Here is an 11,250-nt window from a genome sequence, read left to right as displayed (position 1 = left end):
ATTATGCAGGATTGTTCCAGGATGTCAGACCCGATGTCATGACATCCTGTGCACAGAACATTCAGGGAGAATGTTATGTGTTTTGTGATTGCGCATTTAATGGCAATCTATGTATGATTGAAGATCTGATTTGCAGGCGCATTCAATCATTGATTACAACCTGATTTACTTATTTTCCAAGGAGATCTAACCGGTTGTCATGAGAAGATTTAATTGGAAAATAGTTTAAGGGTTTTCAAGAAGTCCAAGCCCAGCTGAAAGCTTATATAAAAAGGGACTTGGAATACCTGAATTGTAACACAACCAATATTGAGTGAAATATTGAGAGAATATAAGGGTTTGTGTCTTGTTTAGTCGTGAGACTTGTAAGCCATTCAATTCATCCATAGATGATTGAATTGGTCTGATTTGTGAGTTGTAATTTATCACTCTAAGCTTTTAAGCATGAGTGTGTGTCTACTTGATTGAAGTTGTTAAGTAAGATCAAATGTGTGTCTACTTGGTTGAAGATCAAGTGTGTGTCTACTTGTTTGAAGATCAAGTGTGTGTCTACTTGTTTGAAGATCAAGTGTGTGTCTACTTGATTGAAGATCAAGTGTGTGTAATTGTAAAGTGTTCTCTTTTCAGAGTAATTGTTGCTTAAAATCACAGGTGTGATTGAGAGGGAGTGAGTAGGTTCTCATATCTAAGAGTGCTTAGGTAGAAGTCGCACGGGTAGAGATTAGGTGAGAAAGACTGTAACTTGTTGAAGTGTACGGAGAGTCTTTGAACTGATTCTATTTAGTGGATTTCCTTCCTGGTTTGGTAGCCCCCAAATGTAGGTGAGTTGGACCGAACTGGGTTAACAATTGCTTGTGTCTCTTGCATTACTATTCTTTATCTTTATCCTGTTGTCATTACTCAGATATTAGTTTCGTGAGATTACCTTCGACATCTCAAGACTACGTCACATCATTGCTGGAGCAAAGCATCGGTCGTCTTTTCAGCCGACCTTGGCCGGACTGGTCCATTCATCACCACATCATAAATGAAAAAGGAGGACATGATCTGAAAGGAAAAATGGTGTATGTCACGAATATCACCTCAATATTAACTAACTCCTCACATATAGAAAGATATGAGGAGTTGAAATTTGAGGTATGTCAACTGAGTTGCTTCGATTTGACCTCTAAGACACTCAATCTTCTTGCCTACATTGGTAGGACTTCAGACAACCAAAGAATCAAGAGAATTGAGCAAGATTGAGAGAGAATCGAAGAGATGAGATTTTCTGGAAAATACCTTCAACGCAGGTATGGATTCAATTGTTCTTGCCTTGGCTCGTGCTTGATCTCACTCAGAATGCTTGCAGGAGTAGAATGAAATGCACAAAAGGTCTTGGATCCCTTGAGTTTTTGAATCTCAAAACAGTGAGATTCAAACTTAATTTCAAGATGAAATTCTCAGGTTTGTCCTCTCAAATGAAAGGGTTAGGGGTTTAGGATCAAAGCTGGCACGAATGTGTGTTTAATTCTGATGCTAGAGGGATCTATTTATAGCTGCAGTTCATGATATTTGCACCTTTAAATTCACTTTCCAAAATTGGCAAATGATGATGCATGGGTGCATGGGCGTGTACAGGCCCATGAGATCATTGCCTTAGGTCCACAAATGGGTGTAAGAGAGTCTGAAATCAACTTGGATTGCGAGGCAAGTGTGTGTGAAGATTTGAAGTTTGATCTTTGCCAAATGATGATACCATGTTCATGCCATGTGCAACCCTAGCAATTCTTGTCCAAAATGGATGAACTCTGACTTTTTGAAAAGGTTATATCAAGAGGAACAACTTTCATGTTCAACACTTTTCCATTTGGAGCTTTTATCATGATGAATCTTGAGGTGGAAGTTTTGAAATTTCAACTTGTTGAAATTTTTTCCATGTGTCAAGCCATATATCTCAATATTCCACCTTACTTAAATTTTTATGTGAGGTTCAAATGATAAAGGTGTCTTCATAAAAGTTGTATCTCTTTCAAAGACCTTCAAAATGGTCACCAATTTCATGTCATTTGGATTTGAAATGATAGAGTTATGCATTTTTTAAGTTTGGAAAAATCACTTGTTCAATGGTATAGGTCAAAAGTGACCTATAACGTAGCCTCATATCACATGCTCAAAAAAGTTGAATTTTCTCTCACTCCAAACATAAAAGTTCAAGTAGACATCTTGAATTTGATTATGCAACTTGTAAATCTTTCATCTCATAAAAATTGAGCAAGTTATGGCCTTGGGAATTTGACTTTCAAAATAGGGTTTAGACAAAATGACCTATAATGTTTCAACATAGAAAATGATTTTCCAAGAAAAAATAGCTTTAGGTCTCAACATGAAAGTTGTTTGGAATGTCATTTAGAGTATGGTTTATCTTGGAATCATTTTCATATGATAAAAATTGTAGGAGATAGGGTCTAGGGAGACCCAGTTTTGATCAGATGAATTCATCTGGCCAACCACCATCAATTAACTTGCTAGTCTTCAATTCTCTTGACTTTATAGGCTCATGGTAGATCATATATTCATAAGATGATGAATTTTGAAGTGTCCCTTGAGAAATTTGATCAATTGGTGAGATAGCTTATTGGAGAAGTTACTCAAGATACCCAGTCAAACTAGGGTTTCTAAAGCAAATCACCCTCAAACTCTTGAAGAAAAATTGATCAATATAACATGTAGAAATCATTGGGACTTATGTATGATGATCATAACCATTCTTGTATCAATTCATGGTTGTGCTCTTTTTCATGAGGGTCTCGAACCCTAGATATTAACTTGATAGATCAATGGAGATCATGCCCTACCTGCAAAAGAGTTAGGCAAATACAAAGACATATTTTTGGTATTTTGGTTAGTAAAATGATAACATACCAGTATGATACAATCACAAAGTGCTTGGTGATCTCTCCCAAAACAAACCCAATGAAAGAGGGGTAAGGAGGATGCCAAGGTATGATCCCAATGTTAATGCTTATGATGAAAGTGCATGAGGGATCTTAGGATCAAAATTGGGGTTTTACAACTAGTTGATTATTTAGGTCAACTAATCGATTGGGAAATTAAAAATGCCCATGGATATTTTCCTTTTTTGGTTTTACTTCTCATATATAAAGGAGGGTTTCCTCCTCTTCATTTCACACTGATTCCCGAAGTTTTACATTTTCTTTGGAATTTATCTCTCTATTTTTCTCCCTATCTCTAGAAATATTTTTCTTCACTTAAAGTTTCCTTGGTGTTTTGAGTGAGCAATAATTGTGAGGAAGAAATTGTTTGAGTGAAGTTCCTTTGTGATTACTTTCAAAAGTATGATACTCTTGAACAATAGAGTTTCGTTCTTGAGATTAACCTATCTTAAAATCTTTATTTGGTTCTTAAGATTAGCTTGGAAAAATTCTATTTTGATTGTTATTTTTGCTTAGTTAAGAGCTTCTTGTTTGATTGGGGATAAGCCATTATAAAGACTAGTTTGTATCAAAAGATTCATGGGCATAACCTAGAAAAGCTCAAAGTTTTAGTCAAAATCTCAAGAAAATCTCTTGGGAACAGAACTAGGCCAACGTTTGGCCAAACCTGGTGCAATCTCTCTACCCCTTACTATCTTTATTTTTTTCTATTTATCATTTGTTTTTATTTTCACTACCATTTACTCTTAAAGAAACTACTAACACAATCTTAATCCATAAAATTATAAAAGTAATCATGAATTTTAAAACCATATTTCACCCCTCATCTTGTGCTCGAAGTCACTTGTCCAACATATACCTATCTTTGGAACCTTACTAATGTAAGAACAAGATTTGATTTTGCATCTGGCCTTTAGTTTTGATGATAACAATGAATTTTTTATTAGAGAAAAATTGTGTATCCTAATGGTTTTGTCTTGTGTGTAGCTTTTGTTAACAGGTTTTGACTCTGAAGAATTTATGTGTGACGTCACCAGATTCTAGACTCAACACACTATGGCTCTGAAGAGATACAAAGTTATTTACAAGATGTTGTCAAATTCTAGAAAGCTCTTAGATGACAGCTCTGATGAACGTTTATGCTAAATCTTCTGACTGTGACTTTGATTGAAAAGCCTCTGAAGGATTGTCAAGCCTTCAAGTTTTGCACTCTTAAGTTTTGAAGACTCTAAAGACCAGGTTCTGAGGAACTGTGTCAAGAATTTGAAGACCGAGGTTCTGAATATTCTCTCAATTAGTATCTTGATCCTTCTAAGCATGCTTCAACATCATTTATTCAGAAGCCTCTGAAGACTAGAAGATAAGATCAAAAGGTTTTGTGTCAGGAAAATAGTACACAATCCAAGATCACCCTTCCCTCCACTACGCTGATTTTATGGGCTAAGGACAATACTATTGTACCATTTTTTCCTCCTACATGTAAACTGTTACACAAGCAGACAACTACATTCTTGACCAATTTAACCCTCCAACAGTTCTTTTTACTTCCTATATAATGGAGACTTGGAAGATTGGACAAATTGTTCATGCTAATTCACTGCGTTATACTACACTCATCCACATCGCTTTTACTGAAGTATATATTTTCTATGTATAGTTTTCGTAAACACACATAAAGCTTTTGTTAGTTATTGTGCGAAAACTTCATTGTATTTAACTTGTGTTAATCTGCTTTCTTAGAAGCAATCTTGTAAACATATTCTTGTAAATCTCATTTGTTTGAGTGTATTCCTTGAGTGACTAGGTTTTAGTCAGATAGACTCAAGAAGACAAAGGTGGGTTGTCTTTGTGGTGTCTGTAATCAGTTTCGATTATAGTGGATTAATTCCTTATTGAGAAGGGAAAATCACCTTGGCGGGTGGACTGGAGGTAACTTTGTTAACATTGAACCAGGACAAAAATAACTGTGTTATTTTTCTTGTTTGTGTTTCTGTTTGATTGTGTTGGTTTTAAAAAGCTTTCATTTTTAGAAACCCAATTCAAACCCCCATTTCTTGTGTTTGTTTCCACCTTTAACTAACACGACTATACTCGAAGATGACCTATCACATACAACAATTTGTTGCCCTGTTATCTATGATGGTGGGTGGACGTAGTGAGGTGATCTCCATGGGAATCCTTCAAAGGATAAATAGAACTAGAAAAGTCAGCACAACCTTGTTTCCTACAAGAAGAGCCAAAAATTTGAAAACTCTTGAAGGCTTCTAGAAGGACATGGATACCCATGATGCTCCTTCTGACCTTGATTCACAAATTACTTATGTGAAGGCATATTTTGATGAGAAGGATAAGTCTCTTGCTAAGACGGAGAAGATTATCATAATCATAAGAACATTGTTGAGAAACTTCAAAGCGCCTAAGTCAACGCTGACTTCTCGGGTACTTGAAGACGAAAGCACCTTGTAAGAGGAGAAGTAGAAGGTGTAGAAGGAAAAGAAGAATGTGAAGGCTGGTGAAGATAGCTTGGTGATGGTGAAAAAGGAGCTTAAAGACTATGTTGACAACAACATCCATGCTACTTTGGAGGCCTTCAAAAATGGTGTCAACCGGATGGAAGTTCTATGCTCTGATGTTCAGTTTCTTCAAGGCTTGATGGATCCATTAAAGGACTTTGTTGACGTGAAAATAGTCATTGTCCAAGAGGAGGAAGCTGTGTAGTTTTTATAATGTATCTTTGTAATTTTCTTCCATTTGTGGAATTTGTAATTTATATGTATCAATCAAGTTATAACTTTACAATTACTTCTCTTCATTCAAATGCTCCACCTTGATATTATTTTGTCTTGTGTGATTTTGTATCATCACTTAGCCATTCACGATTTCGTTTCTCCGGTTTTTACTTTTATGATTTTATTTCATCATTTATTTTCCTATAATTTTGTTTCTTCATTTTATTCTTCATGATTTTATTTCATAATTTATTTGCCTACAATTTTTTCATTGTTTTGTCCTTCATGTCCTATGTTGGAAATTGTAGTGTACTTTAACATCTTTGGGGACCATTCCTGACAAAAGTTTGGTTCCCATTCTCTACCCGCAAGTGAAGACATGGTCTGAGGCTGACGTATCTTGGCATTCACTGCCTGCGTTTTGGAGTGGATAACTACCAAGAGGGGGTGTACCAACTATGGCTTTGTGTCCCAAATTTTTCTTTGAACCTATTTTCTATTAGGGGACAACCATATAAAGTTTAACAAAAGGTTATTATGTTACTTATCTTAAAGTATTACATATTATTACTTCATATTTGGTTAATCTAAGTGGTATTTAGCTAAAGTATCTTTTGAGCTTGGTTATGTTCCACGTACTCGAGATTGATTCTCTGATGAGTGTTTCTAGAGTGTATTCTATATTCCTAGTACCAACCTTTATCTTGTATGTTCCTTCTTAGTTGGCTGGAGGCTTCCCATCTCTAGCATTCTTCCCTCCGACATAGGCACGCCTTAGTGTCAGGTCCTCAGGTTGGAACTCTCGAAGCCAGACCCTCTTATTGTATATTGCCGCATTTTCTTGCTTTATAAGGATACTCACGAAGGGTGAATATGCCTTTATTTATTTTAAAATATCTATTTCCTACCTAATTGCATGAGTATTGTCTTCTTTTGGCAAGTGACTCCAAACAAAGAGGGCGGGGATGGGTGAATTGTATTGCTTTGAAAAATAATGTCGAATTAAAAAATCTTTAAAGTAAATTATTTAAAACAATTTTGTAAAGACTAAACAGCAGAATAAATAAATAGAACAAAATCAGAGTATAAAACAGATTTGAGCACAGTGAAAATAATCAAAAACATGAAATAAAAAGAGATAAGGGGCAAGAATATTGCACCATAGATTTATAGAGGTTCTGACTAACTTGGCTTACTCTTCTCACCCATAATTTCTTCTTGAGATTTTTCATTAGATATGTGAGTTTTTCACAAATTATGTCCACAATCCTTCTTACAAACAAACTTGAAATTTTATACTTGCTATACTCCAAAATAAATGAAGATTTTAACGGACAATATCATAAACCAAATGAGATTTTTACAACAGGCATAGCTCATGAACCAAATAGATATTTTCACAAACAACCTCACAAGTCAAATGAAATCTTTTGTATCAAGCTTATCTCATGAACCAAATAGAAATTTTTATAGACAATCTCACGAACTAAATGAGATCTTTTATACCAAGTGTAACTCACAAACCTAATAGAGATTTTGATAAAAAATATCACAAAACAAAAACATATTTTTACTCGCTAATCTTACAAACACAACCACGACTTCTCCCAATGGATCTTGCACAAGAGATAAATTTCTCTTGCATAAATTACAATAATACCCCAGCACCAGAATGCACAAGAAAATTATCATAGATATATTTCACTATTAAAGCACCGGGAAAAATTAGTGAAAATGAGAGAAATGAAAAGGAGAGAAGTAGAAAGTCAGAAAGTATATCAAAACACGTTTTCTACCGTGTTTTGAAAGTGAGGAGATCAATTTATTTGTTGGAGATAAATCTAGCTTAAAAAGGAAAACTATCTATGATATTTTTAATACTCATCATCGATTATTCGTATCACCTAATCTATTATGTGTTTCATAAAAATGGCAACCATCATTACCAAAAAGGAAACCCAGCAACGACTAATGTCCTAATCAATTAGGAGTATTCATAATCGACCAGAAAGTGTATATAAGCCCACAAAATATTTAGGAAAATCTTTTACCAATTCCACAAGAACCTTGATGGATCCTCTAAGTGTTTTAAGGAGTTTGATCAAATAGACAGGTTAAAAAAACTTTTAGGTGGTGTGAGTATTTCCTTAGTAGCTTAAAAACTACTATAATATTTTTGTAAGACTCTAATCACTTAGACATTAATCGGGAAAGCATTCACGCTTCATATCTTTCCTAAACTATGAAGCTTTAAGATCCTTTTTTAGATTCACCATGGATTTAGAACTTCATCTGGGACTTGACTTCTTCTATCTGATGAGCCTTGATAAGGCTTCTTGATAAACACCATCATCAAAGAAATTGATTGACTGTGATCATCAGGGATTCCACTGAGCGCCTCTTGACATTAGTTGTTGTCCTAAAGAGATTGACATTGACATCTTGGTCTCTCGAGCATAATAACTTTATCATCACTTTAGATGAAGACTTCACTTAATAGTGTTGTCATCATCAAACCCATAAAGGTCAATTGATCATTGCAAATATTATACTTGCAAGTACATGGATCCGCATGAAAGATCTCATACCAGGACAAAATATTTCTCTTGAAGAACTTTAGAATATTAGCAGTGATGGTTTTCACTAGGGCCTTTGATTCGGCCCTCTTGGTAAAGTAATAAACTCTCCCGATTAGAAATTTCAGTTGGCTTGGCATTAGGGGAAAAGCACAAAGGATGTTTATGCCCTAAAGTCTATGGGCGGAGGCAAATATTTAAAACTAACAAGCCAAGCGTCTTGTGTCCAAAATAATCAGAGTAAGGGTATGAGAGCTCCATCCTTACTTATTCCCCACCACTTAAGGCTCATGGCGTACAATACTAATCGTAGTTTTATTTTTTTGAGTTTGATGATGAAAATGTCGCTTGACGTGGGATCAAGGGTTTATTGCCTTTATTAGGAAATTGGTCACATAATGAATGTACAAAGTAACCAAGAAAGAAAGTAAAGTGTATCATTGTAAGGTAGCCCAAGAGAAATCCTTGTATGTGCAAAAGTGACCTAGCTAACAAGTGGATAATGGTCTTACAGTCATGTCTCCCTAGGGTAGTGCCATGATGCCATTCTTACAATAGGATTATAAGTTATAGATGAAAATACAAGTTAGGGCAAATTGTCAAGAGATTAGGGAAAGGTCTCCAATCAAGGGTCATAAATGAAATCCTCTAAGTCCAATGATTGATTATAAATGAAATGCATCTTTTTGGTCTTATAATTTGTTGGAAGTTATTAGAGAGATAAGTACAGAATCAACAGATTCAGTGTTATACAGCTCAACATAATATTCATTGTAAATAATAATTAGTAATTAGCTATTAAGAATTAGTAATTATTTGTCTTCTACCATATTTAGAATTAGCATTTAAAGGGAGAATAATTGCTTTGATTCTCATGCCAGAATTAGGATTATTGATCTGTCCTTGTATTCTATAAATACCTTTCATGTATTACTTACTAATATATCAAAGAAATACATATTGTTTGTTTCTTTATGGTATCAGTTGCTGGAAGAATTCCTTAGGTTTTCTTCTTTTGCTTCCGTTTTTTTTCATTTTTCCATCCCACAATGTCTTATCACTCGTCTGATACCGAGTCCCAGCATTCACCCAAACATTCTTCACCTAAAACTGAAATACCTCAATCTGTCAGGACATACCATGAAAACCACCCTGTTCAGATTACAACAATTCGACTGAATGGTCCTAATTATTTTCGATGGTCACAGTCTGTCCGTTTGTATCTCAGGGGGAGAGGAAAAATTGGCTACATCACTAGAGACAAGAAACAACCAGACAAGGAAGGTGCAGACTACGATAGTTGGGATGCTGAAAATTCCATGGTCATGACATGGTTAGTCAATTCCATGACTGAAGAGATAGGTGCAAACTATCTTTGTTATGCTACTACAAAAGACCTTTGGGAAAGTGTCACTCAGATGTATTCTGATTTGGACAACCAATCCCAAATTTATGAATTAACTCTCCAGCTTGGAGAAATTTGTCAAGCTGAAGATTCTGTTACGAAATACTTCAATTGTCTCAAGCGTATTTGGCAAGATTTGGACCTGTTCAATGTATATGAGTGGAATTCACCCGAGGACTGCAAGCACTACAAGAAGATGGTGGATGTTCGTCGTGTCTTCAAGTTTCTTGCAGGTCTAAATATTGAGTTTGATGAGGTTCGTGGCCGAAATCTTTGCAGGAATCCTATCCCTCCAATTGGTGAAGTATTTGGTGAAGTGCGTCACGAAGAGAGTCGCAGGCAGGTGATGCTTGGAAAAAAGGTTGTCATTGTCCCTCCACCAGTCGAAGGATCTGCACTGGCTGTTCCTTTAGTCAATCGCAAACTTTTCCCTAATCCACGAGGTGGTGACAAGAACCATTTAGTTTGCGACTACTATGGTCAAAATCGTCACACTCGACAAAATTGTTTCAAACTACATGGTAGACCAAATAACAGAAAGGCTGGAAGGTTTGGTGACCGCCCTACTTCTACAACCAATGAGGCTGACTCGTCTCCATTTACTAAGGAGCAAATGGATCACCTTTTTAAACTTCTAAAGTTCAATTCATCACCTACTATTGTTGTTGGAACTGTGGCACAAAACAGGTAAGAATTGCTCTCATTTATTCAATTCCTATTTCCCTTGTTCCGGGTCTGAAAAAGTAAGAATTGCTGATGGTAGTTATTCTAGTATTGCAGGCAAAGGTAGGATAAAAATTTCAGAGCAAATTACTTTGCAATCTGTTTTACACGTTCCTAAATTTGCTTGCAATCTTCTATCTGTTCATAAATTGTCTAAGGACACTAATTGTTCTGTCATTTTTCGTTCTTCCACTTGTGTTTTTCAGGACCAGAACTCGGGGAAGATGATTAGAACTGCTAGAGAGATGAATGGATTTTACTACTTTGATGAAATTCCTCTTGGAAATGCAATGGTTTTTGGTTTAAACAGTGCAACTTTACCTCCCGTTTCAGATCAAGTTATGTTATGGCATAAAATATTAGGCCATCCTAGTTTCCCTTATCTTAAGTATTTATTTCCAAAATTTTCCAAAGAAATAAATTCCTCTCAATTTCATTGTGAAGCTTGTCACTTAGCTAAAGATCATCGCGTATCTTTTACTTCAAAAGTTTATTCTGCTTCGCAACCTTTTCATTTAATCCATAGTGATGTTTGGGGTCCTTCAAAAATTAAAACTATGTCTCGAAAAAAATGGTTTGTGACATTTATTGATGACCATACACGTTTGTGTTGGGTTTATCTCTTAGAAAAAAAATCTGAAGTAGAACAAAGGTTTAAAGATTTTTTTCAAATGATTGAAAACCAATTTCAAACTAAGATTGGCATTCTAAGGTCTGACAATGGCACTGAATATTTCAACAAATATCTAAGTACATTCTTAGTAGCTAAGGTGATAATTCATCAATCCACTTGTCGTGATACTCCATAACAAAACGGTATTGCTGAAAGAAAAAATAGACATCTCCTTGAAGTTACTAGAGCTATTATGTTTTCTATGAAT

The sequence above is a fragment of the Lathyrus oleraceus genome, chromosome 3, assembly GCF_024323335.1.
Source record: "Lathyrus oleraceus cultivar Zhongwan6 chromosome 3, CAAS_Psat_ZW6_1.0, whole genome shotgun sequence".
NCBI classification, from domain to species: Eukaryota; Viridiplantae; Streptophyta; class Magnoliopsida; order Fabales; family Fabaceae; genus Lathyrus; species Lathyrus oleraceus.
Note: the sequence above shows the minus strand (reverse complement) of the source record.